Source organism: Salmo salar, chromosome ssa28 (assembly GCF_905237065.1).
Source record: "Salmo salar chromosome ssa28, Ssal_v3.1, whole genome shotgun sequence".
Taxonomy (NCBI): Eukaryota; Metazoa; Chordata; class Actinopteri; order Salmoniformes; family Salmonidae; genus Salmo; species Salmo salar.
The window spans coordinates 22,341,163-22,351,669 of NC_059469.1; the positions used below are offsets into that span (position 1 = coordinate 22,341,163).

Below are 10,507 nucleotides of genomic sequence, written 5' to 3' on the forward strand. Positions count from 1 at the left end.
AGACCAAGGTCAAAGACACACTGCCAGAAGCTATTCTGTGTGCCTTAGCTACAGAGACGCTATTATAATAATAATAATGATTATGACGATTATAAAAGAGTAACTAGAAGTCGCTTTGCATAGCAATACAGCAGCTGCTGGTATGAAATTAAGAATACACACATTCTACTGAACCATTCACTTTATGTTTGTATTCTTATCTTGTATTATTTCTTATTGTTGTTGCATTGTCGAAGGACCATGCAAGTAAGCATTTAATTGGATGGTGTATACCATGTGTATTCCGTACATACAGTGTGTATATATATATAAATATATATATATACATATATATATACATACATATATATATATATACATACACATACATATATATATATATACATACATACACATACATACATATACATACACATACATATATATGTATGTATGTATATATATATGTATACATACATATATATATATATGTATACATACATTATATATATATATATATATATATATAGACACACATATACACACACACACACACCCACACACACAGTGGCGGTTCTAGCTTGTATGGCTCCCTGGGCGAACGCCTCTTCAGCCCAGCACTCCAAACTTCTCTCCCACATTTTCTAATGTGGAAAATCTTTCCTGAAGGGCTGAGGTAGCAGCATCAACAACGACATTGAAAAATGTCACCGCCAGCTTCTTCAGGGCATCACTCAGACTCATGAAATTATTCGTATGAAAAGTGCCGCTTTGTGGACCTCAGCCTTTTTTGTTGTAGAACAGCCTCTACATTCATACCCTCACAAATATCCTTGGCTGATGTTTGTGCAGTCATAAAGCCTGTTGACCTGTAGTTGCTGAGACCTCTCTCTGTCTTTCTCAGAAGACTGACTGTAACGTCCACATGCATCCTGGGAGACTGCATCTGCTTTCTCACCTGTTGTATCTGGCTCCAGATGTCATACCACACCACTGTACAGATGCTGAAGCGGTATGATCCCACCTCCTCTGACAAGGACTGGGCCTCAATCTTTATCACAGGGTCTTTGGTTTGATCCCTCACCTCAATCAGTGCCTCTCTCACCGCTGCTGCCTGATACATCAGTGGCTCAACACTCTTAACTTTACTCTCCCACCTTGTCTCAGTCCACATCTTCAAAGTGATGTCCCCATGTTTTTTCAGGATGGCCCATCGCTGTGTGGAGGCTGAGAACAAGGTGTACAGTTTGTATAAGATGCCAAAGTAACCTGTGGCATTGACAGAACTTTTAGCAGCATTAGCCACAACCAGGTTCAATGTGTTTAATTTATTTTATTTCACCTTTATTTAAACCAGGTAGGCTAGTTGAGAACAAGTTCTCATTTGCAACTGCGACCTGGCCAAGATAAAGCATAGCAGTTTGACACATACAACAACACAGTTACACATGGGATAAACGAAACATACAGTCAATAATACAGTAGAAAAAAAGGAAAAAAAAGTCTATATACAGTGAGTGCAAATGAAGTAAGATAAGGGAGTTAAGGCAATAAATAGGCCATGGTGGCGAAGTAATTACAATATAGCAATTAAACACTGGAATGGTAGATGTGCAGAAGATGAATGTGCAAGTAGAGATACTGGGGTGCAAAAGAACAAGATAAATAATAAATAACAGTATGGGGATGAGGTAGTTGGATGGGCTGTTTACAGATGGGCTATGTACAGGTGCAGTGATCTGTGAGCTGCTCAGACAGCTGGTGCTTAAAGCTAGTGACGGAGATATGAGTCTCCAGCTTCGGTGATTTTTGCAGTTCGTTCCAGTCATTGGCAGCAGAGAACTGGAAGGGAAGGCAGCCAAAGGAGGAATTGGCTTTGGGGGTGACCAGTGAGATATACCTGTTGGAGCGCGTGCTACGAGTGAGTGCTGCTATGGTGACCAGTGAGCTGAGATAAGGCGGGGCTTTACCTAGCAGAGACTTGTAGATGACCTGGAGCCAGTGGGTTTGGCGACGAGAATGAAGCGAGGGCCAGCCAATGAGCGCGTACAGGTCGCAGTGGTGGGTAGTATATGGGGCTTTGGTGACAAAACGGATGGCACTGTGATGGACTGCATCCAATTTGTTGAGTAGAGTGTTGGAGGCTATTTTATAAATGACATCGCCGAAGTTGAGGATCGGTAGGATGGTCAGTTTTACGAGGGTATGTTTGGCAGCATGAGTGAAGGATGCTTTATTTCGAAATAGGAAGCCGATTCTAGATTTAATTTTGGATTGGAGATGCTTAATGTGAGTCTGGAAGGAGAGTTTACAGTCTAACCAGACACCTAGGTATTTGTAGTTGTCCACATATTCTAAATCGGAGCAGTCCAGAGTAGTGATGCTGGACGGGCAGGCAGGTGCGGGCAGTGATCGGTTGAAGAGCATGCATTTAGTTTTACTTGCATTTAAGAGCAGTTGGAGGCCACGGAAGGGGAGTTGTATGACATTGAAGCTCGTCTGGAGGTTAGTTAACACAGTGTCCAAAGAAGAGCCAGAAGTATACAGAATGGTGTCGTCTGCGTAGAGGTAGATCAGAGAATCACAAGCAGCAAGAGCGACATCATTGATGTATACAGAGAAAAGAGTCGGCCCGAGAATTGAACCCTGTAGCACCCCCATAGAGACTGCCAGAGGTCCGGACAACATGCCCTCCGATTTGACACACTGAACTCTATCAGAGAAGTAGTTGGTGAACCAGGCAAGGCAATCATTTGAGAAACCAAGGCTGTTGAGTCTGCCAATAAGAATGTGGTGATTGAGAGTCGAAAGCCTTGGCCCGGTTGATGAATACGGCTGCACAGTAATGTCTCTTATCGATGGCGGTTATAATATCATTTAGGACCTTGAGCGTGGCTGAGGTGCACCCATGACCAGCTCTGAAACCAGATTGAATAGCGGAGAAGGTACGGTGGGATTCGAAATGGTCGGTAATCTGTTTGTTAACTTGGCTTTCGAAGACCTTAGAAAGGCAGGGTAGGATAGATATAGGTCTGTAGCAGTTTGGGTCTAGAGTGTCTCCCCTTTGAAGAGGGGGATGACCGCGGCAGCTTTCCAATCTTTGGGAATCTCAGACGATACGAAAGAGAGGTTGAACAGGCTAGTGATAGGGGTTGCAACAATTTCGGCAGATCATTTTAGAAAGAGAGGATCCAGATTGTCTAGCCCGACTGATTTGTAGGGGTCCAAATTTTGCAGCTCTTTCAGAACATCAGCTATCTAGATTTGGGTGAAGGAGTAATGGGGAGGCTTGGGCAAGTTGCTGTGGGGAGTGCAGGGCTGTTGACCGGGGTAGGGGTAGCCAGGTGTAAAGCATGGCCAGTCATAGAAAAATGCTTATTGAAGAGTTCATTCTGTATTTGGTGGCCAAGGAAGCTGGTGGTGTGACTCGAGGACCCTTTTTGGACACGGTTAAGGTGCACTTTCATGACTGGATCAAATTGTGCCATCAGTTCAACCTCTTTAAGGAAATTTCCATTTGATGGAGAGTACAGTGTTTCTGTGTGTCCCCTTAGTGCCAGATTTCTAATTGCCAGAGACTGCACAATGGCAGTCAGACGTGTCAACACCTCTCGCCATCTTATCCTCTCAGCCTCCATAAGTGCCATCTCATGCTTATCAATTGTTTCCCCTTTTTTATCCTCATTGCCAGTTCTTTCCATGTTTTCATGCAGTTTTGGTGTTCTGGATTGCTTTCGTGTGAAGTCAGCAAAGAACTTGTATGTTCCCAGTCTGTCAGTCCTGAGTTTGCTAAATTCATTTTCTTCTTAGAAAAGAGTTTGCAGCAGAAGCAGAAGAGGCTGTTGTTTCTTTCAGAATACACCAACCAACTTCTAGGGATTTTTTCACCACTCACCATGGTCTTCCTGAAATACTGGTGGTGGCAACTTCTTTCATCAATCTCATTCCTTGGGAAAACAATGTTAGCTGGTACCTCACATGGTCCTCTACAAACTAATTGTGTCCAAATCCTGTCAGTCAGAACTGAAGGCCTGTCACAGGGTCTGTAGACAGTGGTTCATCCTCAGCATGTTCATAGATGACCAGCAGTGTCAAAAAATAATAATCGCAGTGGTTGTAAAGGGTGCAACAGGTCAGCACCTCAGGAGTAAATGTCAGTTGGCTTTTCATAGCATCTCTACCGCTCCTGCTGTCTCTATAAAGTTGAAAACAGCAGGTGTGGGACAAGGTAGCACGTCCGGTGAACAAGTCAGGGTTCCATAGCCGCAGGCAGAACAGTTGAAACTGGAGCAGCAGCACGGCCAGGTGGACTGGGGACAGCAAGGTGTCATCAGGCCAGGTAGTCCTGAGGCATGGTCCTAGGGCTCATGTCCTCCGAGAGAGAGAGGGAGAGAGAAAGAGAGAGAGAAAAAAATAGAGAATTAGAGAGCATACTTAAATTCACACAGGACAAACAAACAAACAAACAAACACACCTGAAGAATCCTGCTGGGGAGAAGTGGAAGCAAATGGGTCTTCATCCTCAGGCTCAGACAACATTTGTGAAGACACCAGTGTGGCTGAGGAGGTGGATGGCTCCTCATCTTGAGGCTCAGAGATAATTTCTGAAGAGGCCTGTGTGGCTGAGGAAGTGGATGGCTCCTCATCCTGAAGCGCCGAGATCATTTCTGAAGAGGCCTGTGCGGCTGAGGAGGTGGATGGCTCCTCATCTTGAGGCTCAGAGATAATTTCTGAAGAGGCCTGTGCGGCTGAGGAGGTGGATGGCTCCTCATCTTGAGGCTCAGAGATAATTTCTGAAGAGGCCTGTGTGGCTGAGGAGGTAGATGGCTCCTCATTCTGACCAGTGCCAGAGGGTGCTCCAAAATATTTCAGAAGTGCCCCTGAATTTGCATTGAAATACAGTAGATGAGTCTGACACCCTAAATACATTTATTGTACAATGAAATATACATGTCATTATGCACAATTTATCAAACTTTCAGAATAGGAACCAAATGAACCATATAACCTCCTTGGCTAATTCTAGGCATAAGACACCCCAAAAGACTCAATATATCACAAAAGATACAAAATATCAGCATATTATAGACATCTTTTAAGTTAGCCTACAGCATTGGAAATTCCCCTTATTGAGCTCAGGACCTAATCAATACAATCACAGAACACCTTTATGATGTCACCTCAATGAAAGTCAACCAAATCAAGAATATGTGGTTTATTTGGTACCATTTCGTAGTGTGACTGATTTTACTAATTGCATTAGTACTGTACAAAGTTAGAGGTGCGCTATTTCATTGATTCCCCCACTCCCCCTACCTCGGACTACCCCCGCCATCTCGTACTTCTGAGAGGGAGACCTTCCTAGACAGTAGCCTGCCTAGCTCACAAACTAGAATCAGGGCGCTCACTCCGACAAGGTTAACTGACACACAGACCCACACGGTGACATGATATCATTGACGTGACGTGCAAATGAGCGATAGAAACCGATCACGCAAATGTCACCATTCCGATTTTTTTTGTGCGTGAGCCCCATGCCGCCCCGACAAGATGCCACCCTGGGTGGCTACCTATGTCACCCATACCTAAATCCGTGCCTGTTTTATATATATATATATATATATATATATATATGAGGAGTGAAGAAGCCCTATGCACCATTAACATATCTACTCCTGGAGTAACTCCCTGTCAAAGAGACTCATATGGTTTGGCAGGAGGCCCTGGGCCAATGGGAGGTCAAGGTTAAGGCTTAGGGAGAGTGAAGTTACAGACATGAAGATACAACTTGAACCACTGATTAAGGCTGCCTTCAATCACAAAGGCATGAAACAGATGTCCAACACACCTGTTTGCTCGGGGAAAACGCTGTTTTACATTTTCAATTGGTTGAAGGATAATCTTTGCAACTTTTCCGACAGACAGGACAGCACAACCCTCTCCCCCAACACACTCTTTGAAAGCCATTGGGATGCTGTGTCTTTTATTTCTCTGATTGGAAGGTACCCTTATAGTCCTCATGTAATAATCAACAATGTAAATGTTAACTCTCTTGCTCTCTCTGTCAATTGCATTCAGTACCTCTATCCATCTCTTTACAGGTGGTACAGAGAAAATATTCCAAGGACCTCCAGAGCCTTCTGACCAACTACATGCGATCTCTCCAGAGCAGAGAAGTAAACGCTGCTGGTGGTAATATACTTTATGCACTATGCAAATCTCCATCACAATGGCTATCTTTCTGTGTGATGACATATAGCATATTATCCAGGGCCACTGGTTGAATTGGATTTACTGTACTCACTCCAAAACTCATGCTATCTCCTCCCTCTAAAAGTTACCCAGACAAACTAACGTGTCAATCCCCCTGTCCCCAGGTGAGTCTGCTGGGCCATGGAAGTTGAAAGCAGCACATCAAAAGAACCTGCCACTCTGTTGTCAGTTATCAGCAAATATCAAGGCTTTTAATGGTCAAATTAGGGGGATGATCACCAAACTCAATAAAGGTTGGTATAAACTACTCCTGTTCAAGTTGTTACAAAACAGTACATTTTTAAAGTCTGTTCTAAACATTTTTACTAACTACTTCGGTAACTTAAACATCATATAGACTTTCTCCAACAAGACAGCACTTGGTGCTTATGACTCCAAAAGGTCTAAAATCAATGCAAGTGTCCAGGGTGAATACATTTTTATTAATGTACAGTGTATTTGGAAAGTATTCAGACCCCTTGACTTTTCCACATTTTGTTACGTTACAGCCTTATTCTGAAATGTATTTTTTTTTTTTCCTCATCAATATACACATAATACCCCATAATGACAAGGCAAAAACATGTTTAGAAATGTTTGCAAATCTACTTAAAATCAAATGGGAAATAGCATATTTACATAAGTATTCAGACCCTTTACACAGTACTTTGATGAAGCACCTTTGGCAGCGATTAGAGCCTCGAATCTTCTTGGGTATGACGCTACAAGCTTGGCACTCCTGTATATGGGGAGTTTCTCCCATTCTTCTCTGCAGATCCTCTCAAGCTCTGTCAGTTTGGATGGGGAGCGTCGCTGCACAGCTATTTTTAGGTCTCCAGAGATGTTAGATCGGGTTCAAGTCCGGGCTCTGGTTGGGCCACTCAAGGACATTCAGAGACTTGTCTCGAAGCCACTCCTGTGTTGTCTTGGCTATGTACTTAGGGTAATTGTCCTGTTGGAAGGTGAACCTTCACCTCAGTCTGAGGTCCTGAGTGCTCTGTATCTCTCTGTACTTTGCTCCGTTCATCTTTCCCTCCAGCCTGACTAGTCTCCCAGTCCCTTCTGCTGAAAAACATCCCCACAACATGATGCTGCCACCACCATGCTTCACCGTAGGGATGGTGCCAGGTTTCCTCCAGACGTGCCGCTTGGCATTCAGGCCAAAGAGTTCAATCTTGGTTTCGTCAGACCAGAGAATCTTGTTCTTCATGGTCTGAGAGTCCTTTAGGTACCTTTTGACAAACTCCAAGTGAGCTGTTATGTGCCTTTTACTGAAGAGTGGCTTCCGTCTGGCTACTCTACCATAAAGGCCTGATTGGGGGAGTGCTGCAGAGATGGTTGTCTTTCTGGAAGGTTTTCCCATCTCCACAGACGAACTCTGGAGCTTTGTCAAAGTGACCATTGGGTTCTTGGTTACCTCCCTGACCAAGGCCCTTCTCCCTGTTTTTCTCAGTTTGGCCGGGCGGCCAGCTCTAGGAAGAGTCTTGGTGGTTCCAAAGTTCTTCCATTTAAGAATGATGGAGGACATTGTGTTATTGGGGACCTTCAATGCTGCAGAAACCAGTTTTCACTTTGTCATTATGGGGTATTGTGTGTAGATTGATGAGGATTTGTATTTATTTAATTAATTTTAGAATAAGCCTGTAACGTAACAAAGTGTGGAAAGTCAAGGGGTCTGAATACTGGTTGCCAACTAAAATATATTTCACAGACAAGCCTGAAGAATAGGACAAATTAAGTCGGTTCTTGTGTCTGTAGCAGTTCGTATAAATGAGTGGTTACATAAAATACAAGCACTGACTGTTATACCTCTATGGTCCTGAGGTTGTCTGGCAGCATTCTGCTTTCTAATAATCTTACTCCCTGTCCAGCTGAAATGCAATAACAACAAAAACATGAATAACAATATGCCTAGTCAGGCAGTCATTTGGCTAACTAGGCTAATTAAGCATGCATGTATATGTGTACAAGCCTATTCAGTTAAATTATACCAATGCAGCCTATTTAATCAATAAACAGGCAGTGGAACGAAGTAGTTTGACAAAAAGTGTTCAAAAGTCAGTAACAATTCTTTAAAATATATAGTTTTTCTTTTCTAGTAACATAACATTATTAGCTACAGTTTTCCCCCCCAGCAGTTTCAATTTAGCAAACGTACGCTAGCTACATGTTGACAGCTAGCTAGCTACATGTTATCAATCAGATGGTTAACTAGCAAATATATGTGCTTTCTACTCACATCTAAAGCTGCCTGATGAAGCCAGCCAGTTGATTGTAAAGCTAGGATGAATGTCAGAAGCCAGCTAGCTGACATTAGCTGCTGTAAATTTCAAATGAAATGTACCATTATATCAAAGTTTTTATAACTAACCTAAGATAGAATAGAGCCTGTCATTTCCAATGGTAGCAAATGAAACATAATGGGCGGAACAAGCAAGGAGTTGGCAGAGCCAATCACAAGTTAGCAAGATCCTATTGGCGTGTACTAGCATTTATTTGCACGTTTTCCATTAGGGAACGCATACTCTGTGACGTGCTGTACGCAATAACTAAATTCACCCTCGCACTCCTTCTAAACAACGCAACTTTGACAAAGGGTAAAGTCTACAAAATGCAGTCCACTCTGTTTGTTACAGATTCTAGTTTTGGAAACAAAAAACTGTATGGAGATCAAATGTTTCAATCATGAGAAAAGTTGCAGAACGTTGGCCAAAATCCATCTCTTCTCTCACTGCCGGCTACTGAGCTTCCTCTCATCACCATATTTGGTAGTAAGTGGAAACGCCAACCGGATGCTTCACATGTATACATAGGTGAAAAGTCTGTTCTAGCTGTGATTATATTTCACATGTTATAGGTGCAATATGAAGAAATTGCTCCACCATTTCCTGTTTGCAAAAATTCTAATAGTTTGCCTAATTTCAGTTTATGTGACAAAACAAGCAATGTAGAGAATCATTGTACCAATCAAACCGCTGTGAAATATCTTTTCAGACGCAAAAACAAAACTTAAGAACAGGAAGCATAGAAACGGCGCACGTAGAACAGATCTACTGCTTCTTAGACTTGCTTTCAATGACAGATCTGTAAATCATATTTCTATGTGAATTTGGCTGGGTCGCCCAACAAGTTACAGCTTTAAACAAACTACTGTCATGCCATTTCACCCCAAAAAATCGATGTACACATATAAAATAGATGATTTCCTTCAAGTAAATAGTTTTATTCTAGTATTTCAGGCCGAGTAACGTTAATAAAGTTACTTTGTAGAAATTACTTCTCCTCTTCAAGCTACTTCCTGAGATTTGATTGATGGAACAATCCAGCCAATGGTTGAAGCAATAGCAGCTGTGGTTTTGGCTGATTAAAAGGCCCTGCCACCAAAGCTGCTCAAACCAGTTTTTTTACTTGCAAATCTCTTTCTACAAATATACGAATCCAACGTGACAATAGTGACAGATCTCTTAGCATGCACAGATAAAAACATCTCCAAGTGTATTTTATAGTCACAGCTGAATATTAATTGTCACAAATGGACTTGTAATAATTCTGTAAACAAATGATGCTTGCAAATCTTATTGAATGTATTCAAATGTCAAGTTACAAGTTTGTGACTGTTGTAAAAAAATTCACACGTCATGATACAAGCTTGCAAAATTAAATAACACATTTGTAAATCATACTTGCAACCACAAATCTCAATGTGCGACCACAGAAGAGTTTTGTCATCATTATTATACCAAACTGGTTGAATCAATGTTGTTTCCAGGTCATTTCAATCAAAAACTAAAAAAATCTATGTTGAATCAATGGAAAAACTGATTGGATTTGCGAAAAGTCATCAACTTCAAGGAATTTGGTGATTTTCTGTTTTTCAGCTAACTTTTAAACTAAATCCAATGGCATGGTTGAATTTGTTCTTGATTTGACTTTGAATTCATGTTAGTTGACAACTTTGAATTCATGATAGTTGCCAAAACTAGATGCTGAACTTGCATAGGCCTATGTGCCAAGTGGGTAAGCATGGCATCAATGCTCACAGAAATATGATACAATAATATACTAACGACAATACAATGTCCAACTGCACCTTATCATTAAAACTGATAAATACAGCTGCAGGATTTACACTGCTATTTTTAGAATCAACAAGATATATTTCAAGAACAGGAATCTCACACAAGCCTATTTTTAATTCAGAAATACTCCTATATCCCTCAGGACTTGACATTGTGACCTGCAGGCTACTGGAGCAGAGTCTTATCAAGTACAAAGG

General features: G+C 41.8%; 1 long non-coding RNA gene across 1 annotated transcript; it reads right to left on the reverse strand.

Moving 5' to 3' along the window:
• Positions 1–3,145: 3,145 nt before the first annotated feature.
• LOC106589724 (uncharacterized) lies at positions 3,146–8,647 on the reverse strand. Its single transcript, XR_001324897.2, has 3 exons — positions 8,471–8,647; positions 8,041–8,102; positions 3,146–4,859 (listed from the first exon to the last, which is right to left on the reverse strand). It is a non-coding gene; the product is annotated as an uncharacterized lncRNA (long non-coding RNA).
• Between the last annotated feature and the right edge of the window lie 1,860 nt (positions 8,648–10,507).